Source organism: Hylobates moloch, unplaced genomic scaffold, assembly GCF_009828535.3.
Source record: "Hylobates moloch isolate HMO894 unplaced genomic scaffold, HMol_V3 SCAFFOLD_8, whole genome shotgun sequence".
Classification (NCBI taxonomy): Eukaryota; Metazoa; Chordata; class Mammalia; order Primates; family Hylobatidae; genus Hylobates; species Hylobates moloch.
The window spans coordinates 19,157,615-19,180,247 of record NW_026652283.1 but is presented as its reverse complement, the minus strand read 5'-3'; the positions used below and the strand labels follow the sequence as shown (position 1 = coordinate 19,180,247).

At 37.7% G+C, this 22,633-nt stretch overlaps 1 protein-coding gene and 1 pseudogene across 1 annotated transcript in view; one reads left to right on the top strand and one right to left on the bottom strand.

The window, feature by feature from the left end:
- The window catches only part of PDE3A (phosphodiesterase 3A), a 294,546-nt gene that overhangs the window by 200,392 nt on the left and 71,521 nt on the right, over window positions 1-22,633 (bottom strand).
- Window positions 9,394-9,993, top strand: LOC116472754 (ubiquitin-conjugating enzyme E2 L3-like; annotated as a pseudogene).

The following is a 22,633-nucleotide window of genomic DNA, read 5'->3' as shown; positions in this document are numbered from 1 at the left end:
GATTAATGCTATGAAAGCTTTGACTGTATGTGTATGAATGTACACACACTAAAATATGAAGAACATGCTCTACAATGTAAAATAATCTCTTGATGGTGAAATTATACATTATTTTTTCTTCATATATCACTAGTAACAAACACATTAAAAGGTACATGTAAATTTAAAAAGATAGAAATTATGCTAATAACCTCAAAATGTCTTTAAAATTTTTACCTTATACACATAACATACTTATACTTATTTCATATATTTTCTGCCTTTAAGGCTTTCCATAAGGATGATTTTCTGTTTGTAACAAGGTATAGTAGGAGGACCATGGGGTTTGGAGTTGGAAAGCTTTCACAACTATCCAAGTCATAACTCTAAAATATCAATAAAAGTCTACCTCTGGGATGGTTGAAAATTTTACATGAAATTATGGATATTAAAAAGTATTTATAAAAATATAAATGTCTCATATTTTCCACCCATTCTTTCCTTTTGTTTAAACAGTAACTTGATACACACTCAACGTACAAAATTATAAATAACAGATGTATATTGTACAAATTTTCGGAAGTACAAAGAAACGCTAAACTGGGAAGGAAAAGTCATCCATAATTTCTCCATCTGATAAGAAAGCACTGCTAACATTTGACTTATTTCCATCACTCTTGCATCTAGGCACTTTTATTTATCTATTTTTATACCCTTACATATTCTTTTTGTATAAATTCAAATTTTGTGCCTTCTTAAGGTTTAACTATAAGCATTTTTCAATCATTCTGTGAACCACAGTAAACACCATGTTAATGACTATATAATGTAGTGTAGACAACAGTCTGATGGCCTCAAAGGCTGTATCCACGCAAAAAAATGGACAGTATCCTAATGTCTGTCTTTGCTTTTCACTGGAATAGCTCTATGTTTCTGAATCTTACGTTTCTGACTCTTAGGAAGGACAGCTTGTCTTCCTGTCTACCAGACAAGTAGAGCAAAACTGAGGGGCTTTCTCTGGGGGGCTTTCTTTTGCTCTTCTTGTCTGACAGTAGTTAGAAAGACAAGAATGGCATTCTTTCCAGTTTTATCTGCTTATAGCAGTGAAAAATCCTCCCAGACAGGCAGTAGGCTGAATGTCACCACAGTTTTCTGCATACATCTTTTCCCGTGTTTCTAAGGGCACATTAGTAATAAGGAGGGAGCGAACCACTGACCAGATGCTATTTCTAAACTGTAACCCAGCACACTCTTAAACCTATACAAAAAGATTTGTCTAACATTATCTATTCATCCCCCAATTTTTTTTTTTTGGAAAGCTTAATATTTATATACCTCGATAAAACTCAGGATAAGTAAAATAACTATTCTTGAAAAAAACAAGGAAATAGTGGCAACAAACTCAATACTACATCAGATAGAAATGGGAACTGCAGAGGCATATATGAGTCAATCAATAGTAGGACTTCCAGGAAACATATTAACAATCTTGAGGCAAAGCTACAAAGGCACCAAGCACTGCTCTTTGTACTTTTGCAATAAGCAGGACAGCTAACTGCTTTATAAATAATACAACTATGTGAAGATGAACATGTACAAAATGATGAAAATTCACTAGTATACAAAATGATTCAAATTTCTGAAATGAAGAAAAAAATCTAGAAATATTTTTGAAGAAAAAAAGGTAAATGATAATATCTGTCAATTAGTAAAGTTAGTATCTAAAGGAATCACCAAAATAATCATAATAGCTAACTGTATAAATAAATAACATTGCAAAAACTTACTGAGAAGATAGGCTCAAAATGCAGCAATTTTAGGGAAATAACCTTTCTAAATGGCAATCTATGTGACATGTTAATTAATTTAATCAGGGCATAGTTCAGAAGTTCTTTTTAAAAAAATTTTTACAGCATTGCAATAAACCAACTATGACATATTTAATTATGTTACAAGTTATTTTTTAACAGATATAATAACTCAGATAAGAAAATGTTCTACTTTTAACCTACCAAAAGTAGATTAACCCTTACTTTGAATACAGACATTATATCCCTTTCTATCTAGTTGCATTGAAACTTAAGGAAATCTGTATTCTATTCTGAGTCAACCACTAAGATAACATTATATAATAATTTATATATATAATGTGTGTATACAGAATTACAGTTAAAATATTTTGTATAACAAAAAATAAAACACAGGAATTAAGTTGTGCATATAAGCAAATATTTTTATGTGTTATATGCATGTATATGCATAAATTTTACTTCATATATGCCTTGTTTTATCCATAAGTGAAATACTACAAGTATAACATTACTGGGAGCCCTAGAAAAATCTAAGCTACCCATATAAATATAAGGTCTCAGTACAGCAATGTTAACATTAAAAGCAAAGCTAAATGAACAAGAAAATTTAGAATAGAATAATATAGATAGAATAATAATAATAAATAGAAAATTTTCCCTGCTCAGAATTAGGAAATAGAATACTTTTTCTGTAGTGTATTCCGTATTAGAAAGGAATTCCTTTGCCACTCAATGTCCTTGCTTAGATTTTGCTTGAAATTTTCTTGCTATGTGAATTGTCAGGTTTTGTTTGTTTTATGTGGTTTTTGTTTTTTGTTGGAAATAGATGCATTTCTGATAAAGAAGTGTTCGATTTGACTGTAAAAAGAAGGATTAAGGGGATTTCCTGGAAGGAGGCTTTGGTATAACTCAACCAAGGGAAGAGAAAGCAAAAGCTAAGGCTACTTGATAAAGCATCCCTATGCTTAGTCTGAGAGAGAACAGTTATTCTCAGTATGGTCCCCAGCTGGCAAACTCATGCAAATGCATAAGCCCTTTGCTTGATTCCTGCAGGCAAATCCATAGCTTTAATTCTTTTTACCAGTCATTAAGTGCTATTCTGTAAAGATAAAAGGGAGCTATAAAGGATTATTAAACTTCTAATAAACTGAAATAACCAAATTACTAGTTGCACCCCCATGCAATGTTTGGCATCTCTACCCATGGACACACATACACGTAATTGTATTTCCAGCAAATTTTTGGTAATAATTCTTTATTACAGCATTACTATAGCTAGAGTATTGTACAGACTTGGTCATGTTTTTAATTACCGGAACTCTGGTCTGTTATTATAAGTTGGTTTTGCTTTGGAGCTAGCGATTTAGGTTACATAGGGTTTGGTTCATGCTGCAATACAGAGAGATAACATGCTTCCATCAATATTTGGGGCATATAATTTCCTAAGAAGTCAACTTTATGGCTTGAATTGAAACACTAATACTTGCTTTATCAAATTCTCCCCAAATTTGTTTGTACAGTATCTCTTTGGTGGTATGATATATTACACAAGCAAACTAACCCCCAGGGAACATATTACAAAATTCAGCATTTTCAAATTCTACCTGCTTATGTATTTTAGCAAACTTAAGCTATCTGACTTATTCCTGTCACTCAGCAAACTTATTTAAAGCAAAACATAGTAAATGCTTCCAATTCTCTCTAAAGGTTCTAAAATATATACTCTCTCTGCTCATCGAAGGAGTGCTGCTAAAGAGATGATCCCTCCATGACGGAACCTACAGGTTGTCGTGATGTCCTGGATATAGATATTAAAATGGACGGTTCATTTTCAGTCATTTCATAAAATTTAATATTTATTCTCATATATTTCTTTAATTAAGGAAAAATACCATCTATTGTGGTCAAATGCCAATTTATCATTAAGTATGTTACATTGATAGGAATGTTCCAGGGATCAACGCTTTGATACAGGAAAGCTTTAGATACATCACACAGTAACAGTACCTAAAATCTGTTCAGGCAGACCCAAGAGGAGTTATCTGAATGGATTATACTACTTTCCACCTCTTAGACCTTTCCCAATCTTTTTAATGTTTTTAAATACTCAAAAACATCATGCTACAAAAGAAAAGGAGAGAAATAGGAGAGGAACAATTAATAAGATGTTTGTCTGTTTGTTGATGGTTAGAAAGCTTACTAATTTTAGAATAAGCATAGAGACATGACAGGGATTTACTGAAAAGCAGGCTACCCTTTCCTAGTAAATACTGAATTCCATAACAAACAAGAGGGCTTGCTCACACATTCTTTCATCTTAATTTATTTGGCAAGCATCTGGTGCATGCCTACTACATGCCAGAATCCTGCTACAAGCACTATTCTTTAGCAATGAGCAAGATAAAGCCAATGAAATCTAATTAAACTAAAGAGCTCTGCACAGCAAAAGAAACTACCAACAGAGTAAACAGACAATCTACAGAATGGGAGAACATTTTTGCAAACTATGCATCTGACAAGGGTCTAATATCCAGCATCTGTAAGGAAACTAAATTCACAAGAAAAGAACAAACAACTCCATTAAAAAGTGGGCAAAGAACATGAACAGACACTTTCAAAAGAAGACATGCACGCAGCCACAAGCGTATGAAAAAAAGCTCAACATGACTGATCATTAGAGAAATGCAAATCAAAACCACAATGAGATACCATCTCACACCAATCAGAATGACCATTATTAAAATGTCAAAAAGTAACAGATGCTGGTGAGGCTGTGGAGAAAAGGAAACACTTATACACTGCTGGTGGGAGTTCAGCCACTGTAGAAAGCAATGTGGCGATTCCACAAAGAGCTAAAAACAGAACTACCATTCAACCCAGAAATCCCATTACTTGGTATATACCCAAAGGAATATAAATTGTTCTGTCATAAAGACAAACGCACATGAATGGTCATTGCAGCACTATTCACAATAGCAAAGACATGGAATCAACCTAAATGCCCATCAATGGTAGACTGGATAAAGAAAATGAGGTACATGTACACCATGGAATACTATGCAGTCATAAAAAATGAGATCATGTCCTGTGCAAGAAAATGGATGGAGCTAGAGGCCATTATCCTTAGCAAACTAACACAGGAACAGAAAGTCAAACACCACACGTTCTCACTTATAAATGGGAACTAAATGATGAGAACACATGGACACATAGAGGGGAACAACACACACTGGGGTCTATTGGAGGCTGGAGGGTGGGAGGAAGGAGATGATCGGGAAAAATAAATAATGGGTACCAGGCTCAATACCCGAGTGCCTAAATAATCTGTACAACAAACCCCCATGACCTGAGTTTACCTACATAACAAACCTGCACATGTACCCCTGAACTTAAAAGTTAATAAACAAACAAACAAGCAAACAAACCCCTCCTCTTACTGAGCTTACATTCTCGTTAAAGAAGGCAGCCAATAAGAAAATAACATGTCAGCTGGTAATACAAACAATGCAGAAAAATACAGTTAGGTAAAGATAGAGTGGTGAGGGTAAGTGTATTCATGAGGAAAATCGGAGCACAGGCAAGGAAGTGAAAAAATAATCTATGTGTACATTGGAAAAAAGTACATTCCAGGCAGAGGAAACAGTAAGTGCAAAAAATCCAAGGTAAAGGTATGCTTAACAGGTTCAAGCAAGAGCCAGGAGCTGATGTGACTAGAGCGAGTAAATAGGGAAAGTGTTACAACATGAGGTCAAAGATATCACAGGGAGACAGATGATGGCTGAGCTCATTGCCTGGGTGAAGAATGTCAAATTTTCTTCTGAATGAGAGTTGGTGCAATTGCAAGATTGCAGAGAAATGGCATGGTCTGATTCACCTTTCAAAGGATTCGTTCTGCCACTGTGTGATGAGTAAACTGTAAGGAGGCAAGAGTGGAAGCAGGCAACAGATAATTCCGGCAACAGATGATGGTAACTGTGTAGATGGTTAAATGGTGAGACTCTAGATATTTTGAAGTCAGGTGGAATAAGATTTTCAGATAGATCAAATCTGAGATGTAAGAGAAACAGAGCTAGGAAGGAGGACTCAGAGCAACTGGAAAAATCTAATGGGATTATCAATGTGTCAACAACATGATTTCTCGAACATGATTCCTACTTATATTCAAAACAACGGCAAAAAGTATCTAACATTTTACAGGCTTTTCCTCTCTGGCTTCTTTAAGTGAAAATTGAACTTTCTATTTTATTTAGTTCTTGGATACTCTTGACAAATCATCGTTCTCTCTTTCCATTGTTTTTGCCACCTGTATACCGGTATCTCAGCAAATGACTTCTACATTACCAAGTTTGGGCCAGGCACAGTGGCTCAATGCCTGTAATCCAAGGTATTGGGTAGCCAAAGCAGGCAGATCACCTGAGGTCAGGATTTCGAGACCAGCCTGGCCAACATGGTGAAACCCCGTCTCTACTAAAAATACAAAAAAAATTAGCCAGGCATGGTGGTGGTCACCTGTAATCCCAGCTACTCGGGAGGCTGAGGCAAGAGAACTGCTTGAACCTGGGAGTTGGAGGTTGCAGTGAGCTGAGATCTTGCCACTGCACTCCAGCCTGGGTGACAAAGTGGGACTCAGTCTCCAAAAAAAAAAAAAGTATTATCAAGTTTGTCATCCAAAACAAGTCATGGGAAATAAAAACTCAACTTCATTGTGGTTGGCTTTTAAATCCCTTGCACCTACAGATTCAAAACAGTGGTGTAGGCAGGCATTAAATAGGAGTACGATGGCATTCTTTCTGAAGATGCCTAAAGGCAGAGGCTAAAAGACTCTTTAAATCTTATCAAGACAGCATTGAGGAAGTACTGCAAGAAGAAAATAGCAGTGTCTTTAGCAGGTGAATAAGGTGCATAATTCCCTACTTGGGGCCCCTTCAGGTAATCAAGGTAACATGGTCTGAGCCACCAAAAGAGTGCACGGGTCAGAAGCCATTCAGTGTCAGGCGGCTGGCATGCTTCCCTTCCATGTGTTTACTGTCTATAGCTGATGTCTATCATTAAGTTAAAGTCAAATGATCCACAGCCCATGATGAGAGGATGACTGTTGCACAATTCTACCAGCATTCCCCCCGGTGGGTTTTGCAGATCATTAACCACATAAGATTCCCTGAGATGGAAAAAAGCTTCTCTGATCAAACAAATACAGCAAATGTTCTATCCTGCATTCCTTCTGTAAAAATTTACAATGTTCTTTCCTTAGAGGTTTTGTCAAGTCCTGCGGTAACTAAACCATTAACTGCTTAACTAGCATTTCCCAAACTTGTTTTACCAATGAGTAAAGAAAACAAGAATCGTAATCTGAAAAAGGAGAAGAGGATGACCATTTAGAGACACATTGCAAAGGAAAACTGTCAAAACTTGGTGAATGATTTAATGAATGGATGAGAGAGAGATATATTGAAGATGACTTCAGTTCTAATGCTGATGACCAGAAAAGGGAGAAAAATATACATTAAGACAAATGACTTCCAAATTCTAAAAAATTATTTTGTTTCAATTACACTCATCAGGCGTGATCGCTATGTTCCACGTGCTAAATCAGGCACTAAGAAGAACAATGAACAAGAAAGAGACTAATCTTGCATCTGCACGCGTTAGACTATATGAACCACGATGAGAACTAGTCTGATGCATGCAGAGGAATGCCATAATTCAGGAGCACTAATATTTTACTGAGATTAAGTACTCCCTTTGGGAATATGGAAAGCATTGTCCAGGGAAGCATTCCATGAAGTAACATCTAAGCTGAGACCTATGGGGGCAGAGCATTTTGGTCAGGTGATGAGAGAAACCGTTCAGATACAAAAGCAAGGCAGACTGATCAGATGAAGAGCCAGTGAGTCAGGGCTAAACTACACAACAAAGAGAAATGTGGTTAAGTGTGAGCATCCCACACAAGATGAAAAGGTGAAACACAGTTAAATAAACAACTGTGTGTCATGTACAACTGCAACCACATTATAGGCACAGATATTTCTAAATGAATATAAAATCTGACTCTTTCCAAAAGAAGTCAAACACATTCATCTCACACATGAGAAGATTCTTCTAGATGCTGCGGTGCCGTGTATTGTGGCAGAATTAAAGGAAAGGAAATAAATCACCTTTTGCTTTGGGATCCTTCTCACATTCAAAAAGGTCACTGGCCCTTTCTCCCACAAAAAATTAAAAACTGTAAGTGAATGAGGCTGGGTGTACTTGCTTATGCCTGTCATCCCAGCACTTTGGGAGACTGAGGTGGGCAGATCACTTGAGACCTGGAAGGCCGAGGTGGGTGGATCACTTGAGGCCAGAAGTTTGAGACCAGCCTGGCTAACATGGCGAAACCCTGTCTCTACTAAAAACGCAAACATTACCTGGGCTTGGTGGCGCACACCTATAATCCCAGCTACTTGGAAGGCTGAGGCAGGAGAATCGCTTGAACCCAGGAGGCAGAGGTTGCAGTGAGCTGAGATGGCACCACTGCACTCCAGCCTCAGAGACAGAGCAGGACTCCACCTCAAAAAAATTAAAAATAGAAAATAAAAGACCATTGAATAGCTGAATAGTTAGGAAAACTGTTAATACACTGGGGTCTGAAACATTCTTTGTTTGGAAGTTTTAACCAGATTCTTAAATACCTGACACTTTACTATGACTTCTGTCTTCCACAGCCTTTTGCAAGTGATCAAGGCACATTTCCAAATACTAGAATTTTTGCTGACAAATCTGAAGGGATTAAAAGGTAACTACTAGATTTAAACAGTGAGCTTTGTAAAACTGAAACTGCAAGCAACTTTCTGCAGGTAACTGAGCTTTTTTACTTGTTCACCTTCACACTGTGATTCAGCTGAAGTTAGAAACTGTTTCTTGCCTTGAACAAGTTCTCAGATCAAGTCAGAAGGCAGAGTTCTCATGTATCCAAGTAAACTCAATTTTTGTTTGGTGTCCACTTGCTGTTATGCTATTCTTCAAATCCCTAGTGAGACCTGACCAGCTCAACATTCTAACATGTATCTTCATTTGTTATAAAAACACATTACTCATCAAAATATAAGCACATTCCCATACAGCATATTTGATACACCAGGGTGCAGCCAAATTCTAGATGACTCTTGGTTGAAGACAACTTGAACTACTCCTTCTAACACTTTTAGCCAATTCTGCATTTCAACAGCATTCTCTCAAATGTTAAAGTAACATGTAAAGGAGCATTGTCCATTTTAGGCATCAAACTTGTTCATCTTTTATAATATTCCACGAATCTCTTTTTCACTTTTCTCAAATAAAAGACAGCTTCAAGCTGAAGGAGTTTTCTATTTTAAACACAATTATTAACGTATATTGGTGTCCCATGGGCTCAACAGAAATATGTGAAAATTTATTTTTACCTAGTTGGCTAAAAGGTTCAAGAATATGGCACTGTCTCTTTTACAACCTCTTTGAAATTGGAATCCCAAAAGTAAAGGGAAAGGGCTAATTCACATCTGTGACCTATTGGCCCGTGGATGACAGGGACTAGGTCTCATTCACTGCTGTGTCCCCAGTGTTTAGCATAAACCTCACAGTTTTGAGAAACTAGACAACTCTAGTGAGCATTCAATATACAATTATTGAATAAGTAAACAAACTAATGCAAAGCATCAAGCTCAACAAAATAAAGCATCATAAATGGCAATGTTGGGCGGTGATGCATTCTGGGAAAGGAGCAGTACCAAATCCAAGATGGCACCAGCAGAAGGCTGATGAAGGAGCTTGAAGAAATACGCAACTGTGGAATGAAAAACTTCCGTAACTTCCAGGTGGATGGAGCTAATTTATTGACTTGGCAAGGGCTTATTGTTCCTGACAACCCTCCATATAAGGGGGCCTTCAGAATCGAAATCAACTTTCCAGCAGAGTACCCATTCAAACCACCGAAGATCACACTTAAAGATCTGTCACCCAAACGTCCACTAAAAGGGGCAAGTCTGTCTGCCAGTAAATTAGTGCTGAAAACTGGAAGCCAGCAACCAAAACTGACCAAGTAATCCAGTCCCTCATAGCACTGGTGAATGACCTGAGCATTCACTTCAGGCTGACACAGCTGAATAATACCCTAAGGACCATAAAAATTTCTATAAGAATGCTGAAGTTTACAGAGAAATAGTGGGAAAAGTGACCTGTGGACTAAAATCCGCCACAATTCGTTCCAGTAAATGTGAGCAGAGACCCCGTGCACTGCATTCAGATACCCCACATAGAAGGACTCTGTGGAAACTGACACGTGCCACCGCCTACCACTTTGGCAGTTACTAACTTTCTACAGTTTTCTTAATCAAAAGTGGTCTAGGCAACCTGTAAATAAAGGATTAAAAATTTAAGATTTTCTAAAAAATAAATAAAAATAAAAAATAAATGACAACGTCTGTAAATGAAACAAACTCTGGTTGGAAAAACAAAAACGTGGTGTTGAAATATTTTGCTGTATTTTGCCTCATAAAATTTTATTTTCTTAAGCAACTATAAAGATAAATTAAGGCTTGTCTAACACTTAAAAGAACTGGAATAACATAGATTATTACTTCATCAAAAGGCAGAATCACTAGGAGAAAAGGTGATTCCTCTATATTCCAATCTTCTCTTCCTAGGGGACAATTTGAGTGGGAAATCTTTTCACTATTTAGATCTGGACTGTCCTGCTAATAAAATACAATGTTGAAATGGCTAAATCACATTGGCTGCTATGCAATAAATTTTTTTAGCTACAGCATTGCTTTTACAAAGTAGCTTTTACATACTTAGCAATCCAGCAGGTGATAAACACATATGTTAAGAAGGATTAATGCACTTTAATGGAGGAAGTAGGAAGCCAAAATAAATTCCATTTAAAGAGATTAACTGAATCTTTTGTAACAAGACCTCTTTTAAAATGCATGGAAACAGACATTTGTAAACTGTCTTCTTTCAAAATGTAATGTGGTAATCCCAACTACTCAGGAGGCTAGGGCGTGGGGAATGCTTGAGCCCAAAAGTTTGACACCAGCCAGGGCAGTACAGCAAGACTCCATCTCAAAAAAAAAAAAACCAAAACACTTTTAAAATAAAAACCTTAAATAATGTAATGCAGATTACCCTTTACAAATAAAATTTTCTAGTGACTTTAAGAAACACCAGTATCATCAATATTAGAAATTATGTAGGTAAGTGCCTGCATTCATATCCAAATTCATGAAAAGAGAAGGAAACCATTCATGTTTTGAAAACCAAGGCGTAATACTAAAATGTCTTAACTTCAGTTACTTTGGAGTACTTTATTCAGAAAAGTCTGTTAACAAAAGTAACACACCTACCACACAATTTTCGTAGGTTACAATACTGTCCTCTTCACTAATGCCCCCCCCGCCACCAGACAGAGTTTCGCTCTTGTTGCCCAGGCTGTAGTGCATTGGCGCGATCTCGGCTCACAGCAACCGCCGCCTCCCGGGTTCAAGCGTTTGTCCTGTCTCAGCCTCCTGAGTAGCTGGGATTACAGGTGCCCATCACTACGCCCGGCTAATTTTTGGTATTTTTAGTAGAGACGGGGTTTCACCATGTTGGTGGCCAGGCTGGTCTCAAAATCCTGATCTCAGGTGATCCACCCGCCTTGGCCTCCCTAAGTGCTAGGATTACAGGCATGAGCCACCACCTCTTCACTAATTTTATCCCATGTTTTTGTGTAAATGGAATTCACTGTCTACTTTGAAAGGATGACCATCAGTTTCCTAGAATGGACAGCCTTAATATTACTAATGGAGTTTTAATATATGGTTAACAGGTTCCTCGCTGTGACTTCCCATCTCAGTAAATGACAGATCCATCCTTCCAGTCTCTCCGAATACAAATCCACTAGTGTAAGAGAATGTAGGAAAAACCTGTGTTTCTCCTACTCTCACACATCACTCAGCACTTCTGACACCAGATTCTTCAACAGACACCAGCTGAGCATCCTCTAATTCAATTCAATCCTGACACTATCCACCTGGACATAGCATCACCCCTCAGTCTCTCATGACTGACCCCCTCTTCAGATGCCAATTCCAAATCCCAGGTTGTGACCTGTACTTCGAGCAACCAGTTATAAATCAGAGATCCTATAATCCACCTCTTTGGGTTTGGTTAATTTTCTAGAGCAGCTCACAGAATTCAGAGAAACATTTCATATTTACTTACCCATTTATTATAAAAAATTACAAAGCATATGAATGAACAGCCAGTTGGAGAGCTGCATAGGGTGAGGTATAGAAGAAGAGGTGCAGAGGTCCCATGTCCTCCCCGGGTGGGTGTACCACCTTCTAGGAACCTCCACACGTTCAGCTATCCAGAAGTCCTCTGAACCCCGTCCTTTAGGATTTACATAGAGGCTTCAATGCTAAGGTATGACTGACTGCATCACTGGCAATTAGTAATCAACGCAACCTTCAGCCCTGCAGAGGTTGAGAGATGGGGCTGCAAGTCCCAACCCCCTGATCATGCCTTGGTCTTTCTGGTGACCAGCCCCCATCCAGAAGTTACAAAGGGGCCTCCAGCCACTAGTTGTCTTAATAGCATACAAAGGATATTCTTACCAAGGGTTTTAGGAGCTGTATGACAGAAAACAGGGATGAAGACCAACATATTTTACAATGTCACAATTAGCAAATTCAACTGGCTCTACTTTAAGAATATCCTCCTACCACCTTCACTGTCACCTCCAAGCCACTGTTATCTCTCACCTGGATGGCTTGCAAGAGAGAGGCTTGTCTCATGCTGCCTCCTTTGCCCATCTACAATCTGTGTTCCAGTTTCTCTTCTGAAGAGCAAGTGAAATGATGCCACTCCTCTGCAATGTCTTTATCAGAATAAAATCCACGCTCCTCAATATGTCCAGCACAGGCTTCCAGCGCATTCTCACTGCTGCCTTCAGGACCTCTTACCATTAACACTCTTGCCCTTGCTCCACTGATGCACCTCACCTGTGAGATTTACGCTTGCTGTTTTTTCTGCTTGCACTGCAGTTCCCTCAGCCATCCAGGTGGTTCTCATTTCCTTGCTTCTTTCAGAGAAATAAGCAATCACCCCCTTATCAGTTTGTGCCTCCCTGATCAACCTATATGAGATAGCACACATCCCCCATAACTACCTACAGATAACACTCAGTCTGCTTTTCTTCATGGCATTTATTCCTCCAAATACATTATTCGCTATTAGAATGAAATTTTAAATGAATATAAGATTCACCTCTTGTTAACTGGAATTCTAAATGCTTACGGTAGAGTCTCGCACATAGTAGGCAGAGAACTAAGGGTCCCTAAAAAGTACTGACAAATCAAGAAGAGAATAAGATGATGTATACCAGGCATCAAGGACACAAACTCCAGCTGAGCATCCTCTAATTCAATTCAATCCTAACACTATCCACCTGGACATAGCAAGAACGCTGTCCCCACTACTCACCAACCTTGTTCCCAACCTTCCTCGAATGTGAGATTGCCTCTAAGGATCAGCCTTCTTGCCAATTGTTGGCTTAGATACCATGAACTATAACACATAATGAAGCTGGAAGAAACCAGAAAAATAATGTTTTCCCTCATCCCATCTCAAAACACTCAACATGTGGTTCCTCACTCAGTAGGCACTCAATAATACATGACTGTCTGAAAGCATGACCATTTTTATTTTACTAGAGAGGGAAGCAGAATGAGACAGATGACATTTTCTCACGACTTAAGCTTATATATTTGGGAGGAAGAAAGCAGTTGTAGTAAGAGAGGCAGGCTCTTCAAATTCTCACAAAACACAAATTCCTAGTTTTGCTTTGGATGGGAAGGGCTTCATTTCAGGCACACTGGGGGAGAAAGGGCGAAGGGAAAAATGCTCAGACTATGCTATTTTTAAGTTATTTGGTAAGAATGGCTATTTTCCCTCTGATATTCTTGAACCACCCAAATGTCATGTTTCCATGCACTGCTGTCTGGATGCTATCAAAGGCACGGCTCTGAGGTGAAAGGAAGGAGTCAGTCATATGCTCATCTTCTCACATGCTGCTACCACTGCTGATTTTTTTTAAAAGCTTTGTGACCTAGAAAGGAGATGTACGGTATGAATGATGCACGGACTGCAGAGAGCATAGGGCGTCATCAGTCTATTTATACCTCCAGGAAGGAAAAAATGAGTACAGGGCAATGGCTCTATATTCCAAGGACTGAGTATGCAAAGATTATCTGGAAGAAGCAATAAACAACACAGTGAGGGTGGCATTTACGTCGTCAGTGAGAGAGAAAAGGTGAGGCCATATTCCCATGTTCCTTGATCGTTCCAAAATACTATTGACTTTTAATGAATTTCAGGTTGATCCCCTGATATTTCCCATGACTGAATAAAGCATCCCAAATCGGAGTTAAAGACATTGCCACCCACATTTTAACACAGCTTCACCTCATATGTGCATATGTATTTACATTTAGCTATAATCGATAGCCATTTGGATATACTATAAGTCCCGAGGGAAAGTTTTTCAGGGTTAAGAAAGTATTTGGAAAAGCCTTACAGTTAATTGTTACTTAACTCCAAAGAGGGGGGAAATGAGATTTACACAGATTTATACAATATGACAGAAAAAAAAATTTCTCAAGGTGTGTAGTTCATTTCCCTTGAGATGTGAAATCTTTCCAGGACAAAGCAGGGAAAAAGCACCCAGGCCCAGCTGCTAACAGTTATTCCTGCATCACTAGAAAATTTAATGCCAGGCTTTACCTCTTGACTTCCATTTGTTTCTACTGTAAGCAGTATAACACGGAGCCTAACAGAAATGATGTTCTGAAATGTACCCCTTTTGCTCTTTTGAAACCCGTTTACTTGTGCAATTCCTGCCAGTTTCACTTGCTTTGGAGTTATTTTACTAGCAGTGGCGATGGGTTTGATGACAGCTGGCCAGAGTATGAGGTGTTTTCTAAGGCTTGACGTTAGGTATTTCCTAGTGCAAAATTTACTGATCCCACACAGGCGCCAACCTAGAGCCAGGATTCCTTAATGGAACACACACTGATTTACTTTGAATACACTCAAGCTTCATAGCAAACACCTCCTGTTTCTGTTACTGTCCAAGTCTTCTTACCATGCCTGAGGCAGACAGTTTAAGGCTTGATTCCTCACCCTTTCCCTTCATCGGCTAAAATCCCTTTAGTTTTAATGCACCAGGCATGCACTGGTATTTCATCCTATGCACTCCTTCCACAGCCTGACCTATAAAGGGCTGACACTGAATCTTGGCTTGTTCCGATCAGAGAGAATTAACACTTTTATTTCTTTAATTGCAAAAGCTTCCAAGGTAACTTTTGAGCTTGTAAATGTCAATAATTTGTTGTCAAGACAATTATATTCTTAACCCAGCTGCTACATATAGGAAACACAGAGACTGACAGAAAGTCAATGAATTTAGAATTAAAACAGTAAGTTTATCTGATTGACTATGCTTCTCAAAATGTAAATGGATGATACAAATTAATGCAACCAATTCATTTTACTTGGTTTGGTTTTGGTTTTTGAACGGGTTTGTGGGTTTAAGAGGCATTGCTCTTTGTTTATGTGTATTCGGTGTCAGAAAGGAAAAGCGAGCAGTGTGAAGTCTTATTAGATTGAAGACAGGTCTAATGCACACGGAAAACTGATATGCATGATGGACAGGTCAGGAGCTGGACAGCAGGGATAAAGAAAGCAGAAAAGAAAAGAAAACTCAGCTAAGGTACTCTGTAAGTGAAACTAACAGGTGCTTGATAAACATTGGCTGGTTGATTACACAATGGAGGGGAAAGGAATGGCATGCTGTATCATCTTTAAAGACTCCTCTACATGTGCCACACTACTATGAATAGGAAATCGATTTTCCTGTGCTCAATAATTGTCGAGCTCTCTTGTCTCTTAACTTTCTGCTATATAAACCAGTCCTGCAAGGCCCTCCCTCCTTCTTTTCCTTCTCTCATATTGCCACAGGGGAGCCGATCTGAAGGAGTCTGCCTTTAAATGGAGATAAACCTAGCACAAACAGAATCAGCTGTGCTTTCAATAGGTTATTGAAGTACAAACATTCAGAGGGAGTTTTAAACAATTTGGCACATTTTCTGAGAGGCAGAGCAATGATGTTCCGTAAGAAAATTTGCTAAATGAAAATAAGTAGAATAATACCTATTTCTCTTTTCAAAAAGAAATTTCATTTTCATGGAATTAGGGTTTTTTATTATTTCCATATTTAATCCTTAACTTATGCTAATGCCTCTGTTTATAATTTTCGACATAATTACTGTGGGGCAAAAGAAAGCAAAGGGACCTATACAGACATATTTAATATACACACAGCAAATGAAAAGAGTTAGTCTTATGCAATTTTTAAAAAGCTAGTCAAAAAAATGACTAGTCAAATTTTTTGAAGGAAACAGATATTTATTTTAGATTTCCTAATTTTATGTCTGTATCCTCAGTCACACTGACAGTCATCATTCATTCTAAAAAAAAAAAAATGAGGTATTACCCAAATAGCTTATGTCAGCATTAACTGTTAAATAAGTACATTTGTAATTCCCCCAGTCACCCATATCCCCAAACATATCTATGCAGATAGTCGGGCTCCTACATCCAAGTTAGGAGTTAGGAATACAGTGGTACAGTTTATCAATATCCATAGGTAAGACAGAGTAAGATTTCCTCTCACTAAACATTTATTTTAAATCTCCCTCAAATCAATTTCTACATAATGTCTTGCGAAAAGAAAGAAAAACCAGCAGTTAGTGCTGACAAATTAAACTAGGGGCAAATACATGCTAAATATATACATTTATATATTTACATTTGTATATGTATATTTATATATACATTTATATATTTACACCTATACAAGAGCATTTCATTGTAGAATTTTGACTCATTCAAACTCTGTTCACTACCATTAACTGATAAACTATTTATGAAAGATGATCATGACCTCCCTAAAAAAAAGGATCCCTCAAAGCATGATATATTTCTAAGAATAATGCAACCTATTTTCTGTGACACTGCTTTGTTCTTCAACACTGTCAGTGGAAGAACGATATAGTTTTAACATATTTTTGTGCCACGGCCATGAAATGCTTACATTTATTGTGTTAAGTTTAAGCATATGCTTCAATATTCAGTGTTTTCAACTGAGATGATGATTTTAAAAGATACAATCTCACATCTTCAGGATTGTTTTAGTTTTCACTTCTGAACTGCTACATTTGACTCGACACTATTACAAACTACTAGTGAACATAAATTTCAAAAGAATTGTCTTACAATTTCAGATCTTTAACACACTGCAGTGCTATGAACTAAGTATTTCCACGTGTCTCCCACTTTCAGCCACGTGGTAGGATTGTGCTTCCCTGTCTCCTTGACATTTGGTGAAGCCATGTGAGGTCAGTGAAATGTATGCACAAGTGGTATGCATCACTACCAGCCAGAAGTGCTAAGAACCAGCGTGTGACTACCATGGGCTCTCCCTCTCCTATGTGACTGTGAAAGCACATGTCGAGTGGAGCTTCCTTCAGAGGTAACTGTGATAAACAGAGTCTTCCTTTCAATCTACACAAACATGAGGGAAATCTTCTTTGTTGTAAGCCATTACAATATTTATGGTTGTTGTTACTGCAAGATAGCTTGGCCTATCCTAACTAATAGACAAAACGGGTCATGAATATGGGTCACACACTGGAAATTTGGGGACAAAATTACAATTAGATAATTTTAAAAGCCATTTTAATATGGAATAGGTAGTGTCAATGACTGAATTCCATTTTGGTGTAGAAATACAAATCTGGAAACAGATTTTCAAATTTTTATGAAGAAGAGGGTTAATAAGCAGTTCAATATTTCACAAGAAATGAGAAAAGCAGAGCAAAATGATGGATCCAGAAATGCAAAAGGGTCATCCGGGAGGAGGCACTAACCTAAGGAAATGCAGAGGAAGACAGCAAGGAGATTTCAGAGAAAGGAAAGTAGTTATAAATGAAGCTAGAGAGATTGGCAAGGCCTTGTACACCACGGCAAGAAACAAGAAATGCATGCTGTGGGCCCTGGAGGATCATAAGCACATGCACTATATGATGAGATCTGTAATTCCAAATGGTTTATCTCGGTAGTTTAAAGGCAGGGTTGAAGAGAGGGATGGGTGAGATGAGACAGAGTAATTGGGGAGGAACACATTGCTCACTCTGCTCAAAAACATCCTGTGCGTGACCACAGCTTACAGAATGAAATATCCATCCTTCCCTGTAGTACCAAATACCAACATCAGGGAACAGAGATTAGGGGTCAAGACCCCAGTCCCTGGTTTCAAGTTCATCTGCTGCCACATATTAGTTGTATCATGTCCTGAATTCTTTATCCATACATTTCTACTTCTTAGGTTTACTGTGAAGGTTAAATAATTTATGTAAAATGCTTATTTTAGCAAAGTGCCTGGCTCTTAGTGAGAATTAACTTGTCAATCTAATGCATTTTATGACCCATGACATAATTGCACTATTCTTCTTCAATACCATATTTTTTTCACTCTTCTGCTACTAATGATGTTGCCTCTGACTACGTCTTTCTCAGGTCTCTCCCTGTTCAAATTCCACTCACCCTTCAGAACCCACTCAATGACTATCTGCTCCATGAAGCATCCTACTCAATGATTACTCCATGAATGCTCCCTTTGCCTCAGGAAATAATCTCTTTCATGTCTGAACTATAACACAGTTTCTAATTGCTTCATGGTACTTAATTATATATTTGCAGAATTTATTTTTCTCAATTATGTTCTATTTTCCTTTAACCAATATTACTTCTTATGTATCCATTATACTCCCAACAGTACTCTGTGGTAGTGCCTTGAACTTACTGAGCTTCACTGTTGAATAATTCAAGGAATTAGATCCGATCCTAGCATATAATTTCATTACAATTTATTAGTATGATACATAATGTTTTATTCATGTGTCAGAAACAATTTCACAAAACGGGTAGTTTTCTCCCTCCTTTTACTCATAAATAATCAAAGGTGAGATAGGTGAAGTCATTCTAAAATGGCATGGCATATTGATAAGGAATCCCAAAAGAATATATCCATCTCTGATGGAAAACCTCTAGCTCCAGGAGCAGAAAGGGAAGAAAGCTAAGCTTCCACAATGAGTTAGATCACACTCTTCATCCCACAGGCATAAAGATGTCACAAAGTAGATAAGGATCCTTGTAAACAACTGGCTGTTAACAAATAGTTTTATTTTTCCTCAGACTCCACCACCAAGTAAACCTACTGTTCCTTGATACCCTTTGTCCAGGCTGTAGTAAACAAGTACTCAAGAAGTGTTATGTAAGTGATGTGACTTATTGAGAAATAGATTCGTACTTGAAAAGAAATAAGAATAGAGTTGCACTTGCCCCTGTAGTTTGATCACTGTAACGTGAAAAAGATACGGCCTATCCCAGTTCTTTTGGCTTAAGTGAGCAAATAAAATTAAAAGGGACTTGGAGAATAATTTTGCTTACTGCTCTGATTTCAACTTTTCTGAAATAGGCTTTGAATATTAACGTCTACTTCAAAACTTTTCACTATACTCAGTCCCAAGCAACCCACAGGATCACGGAGCCATGCCCCAATTTTTTTTTCCTTATAATTACTTTAAAATTTAAGCTTTTTGGGGGACAAATATTAAATCTTAACTACTGCTTGTAAAACCTGGAGCAAGGCAATATCCTACACACGTCACTTTTTCATACCTCACCACAATGTTAACTCTTTGAAACATCCTTTGCACAGGTTTCTCTCACATGCATTATACTCAGAGCTTAATTAGATTTCTTTGGATCTTATATCATACAATGACTTTTAAATTTTCATCATTTTTTATACAGTACCCAAATAAAAACAATCAGAAAGAATGTACACAGAAACAATTACGGATTTTGAAAGTTGGTATCAACTTAGATATTGATATCAAACTATGTAGGGAAATTATCATTTATGTAGAGTTATTTAACCAAAAAATGTTGTCACAAAAGCAAAGCTCTACTAGATAGTGGTAGCTGTCTGTTCCTATTTTTTCCAGACTGACTTATGCAATATCCTGATGTTTAAAACTATTCTGTCATGGAAAATCTGTCTCTAGGGTGGGGCAAGAGGAGGGTGTCCCATTTTCTTTTTAAAGTTATAATAAGAAGCAGACAAACAATATAATAAACTTGTACTTTGCAAACATTTTGAATTATGCATTGCAAGGCTACAAGGTAAAGACAGAAATATGCATTTTAAAATAAAAACTTAGACACCCATTTTGCTCACAGCATGAACAATACAGTAAAATCAAAACATTCTGCCTTATAAGCAGTCAGCAATAACCAGTGATCTAAATATTTTTAAGTGCAATAGGTCATACATCAAATGGAGTTTATTTCATTTTCCTCAAATGCTACCGTAGAAATTTAAAGACTATTAAGAAATAATGGTAATTTCCCCTTTCATGAATAAAAAGAATCAATGAGTATAATAAAACTTCATTCAGGTTTTTCCCTTTTCTATATTGACTACATGATATGTGGATATAAACACACAAAATTCATACTGAATATCATAAACCAATGTTATGAAAAAGTAAATTTAGAGTAACTTTCCAACTGAGTGAGTCTTGGTCTCTTCAAAAAGTGAACCTTTCTGCTCTTATCCCTTTTCTTGCAAAGCTAAGAAAAGCCCTTTTTAAACGTCCTATTGTTATTTGCTGGATCATTACAGAAAAACTACTTTTTGAAACTGTAAAGATTTCTTTTTTTTAACAGTCAAAACTGACTTAAGAATGGAACATATTGGTCAGGCACAGTGACTCACACCTGCAATCCCAGCACTTTGAAAGGGTGAGGCAGGCAGATCACCTGAGATCAGGAGTTTGAGATCAGCCTGACCAACATGGTGAAACCCCGTCTTTACTAAAAATACAAAAAAATTAGCCAGGCATGGTGGTGCATGCCTCTAGTCCCAGCTACTCAGGAGGCTGAGACAGGAGAATCGCTTTAACCTGGGAGGTGGAGGCAGGAGAATCGCTTGAACCTGGGAAGTGGAGGTTGCAGTGAGCCAGTATCACACCACTGCACTTCAGCCTGGAAGACAAAGCAAGACTCCATCTCAAAAAAAAAAAGAAAAAAAAAAAGACAACATCTTAAGTGATAAGAGAATCCAAGAATCATGGGTCTGCCTCAGTGATTGAAAGTCATTATTGGACTAGAAGCAAGGCACCTCTCTGGACTTTAGTTGTGTCGGAGGAAACATGTTAACTCACATCATAGCAAGTCCATATCCTGTGTGATAAAGATATTATGACAGAAAGCTAAATCACTCCAACATTTACAGTGTTGTAATGTGCCTGAATGCATACCATATTTGTCTCTACTATATTTTGCATTGCTTTTTAGATGAATAACTTTTGAGCCATATTTTCTCATATTATTAAATCACTAAGTGCAATGTCAACATCTGAAAATAATTATTTCTGTGTATTCGCATAACCTTGGAATGCTGAGAAATGTATTTGGCTTGAGACACAGCATAACAGCCCTGACAACTCTGCCTTAACATTATATACAGCAGACTTCTTTAAGGGAGGAATGACCATGTGGTTAAAGCCTTATAGTAAACACCGAAAAGCTGGCTGTGCGGAAGATAAATTGAAATTTTAGGGGGCTGAACACCTGTGGATACTTAGGAGCTTCCTTAAAAGATAAATAGCTATAATTTAGAGCACTCTGGAGAAAATGGAACTAATTCTTTTTAGCAACACTCTACATCCAAGAATAGGAAGACTTCTCTAGAGAGAATCAGATATCGGAGACCCCCAAGAAAAGTCTTAACATTAGCAACAGCCTTGCGCGGGGCTGCTTTGTAAGACGATTGTAACAAAATGATTTCCTGCTTTGACTGGTAAATCTTATTGGAAAAAAAAACTCTTTTTCTTTACATAAAAAGAGGTTTAGCTAAAATTGGGGGAAAACGGCTTTATTTAATATAAACAACCCCTCAATTTAGTTCATTTCAGCCTTTCAAGCTATGCAATCAAAGGCATGTCTACTAGGATAAAGTGTAAGCTGTATGAGTACAAGTCTATTTCCATTACGGGCCTTGATAAAGTTTGGATATCTTACCCCTCTAGATCTCATGTTGAATTGTCATCCCCAGTGTTGGAGGTAGGGCCTGATTAGAGGTGATGAGATCATGGGGGCAGGTTTCTCATGAATGGCTTGGTGCTGGTCTCATATTAGTAAGTTTGTTCTCCCCAAATCTGGTTGTTTATGAGTGTGTGGCACCTCCCCATGTTCACTTTGCTCCCTTTCTCGCCATGTGACACACCTGCTCCTGCTTCCCTTCTGCCATGAGTAAAATCTCCTGTAGGACTCCCCAGAAGCCAAGCAGAGGCCAGCACCATGCTTGTACAGTCTGCAGAATCGTGAGCCAATTAAGCCTCTTTTCTTTATAATTTACCCAGCCTCAGGTATGGGTAAATGCCTCTTTTCTTTATAATTTACCCAACGTTAGGTAGGCAAGAATGGCCTAACCCATAATACTAATAGCACATAGTAAGGATATGATCAATATATGTTAAATAATTGAATGAAGGCTGAGTCTGATGCAACACAGATTCCCAAATGCTGGCCATAACAACCTTTTAACTAATTTATAGCAAAATTGGAAAAATAAAGCCTGAAATTTTTGTCATGAGCCATCCACTCATCTCTAGTCTCAAAGTTGATTTATTGCACATCATCCAACACTCTCA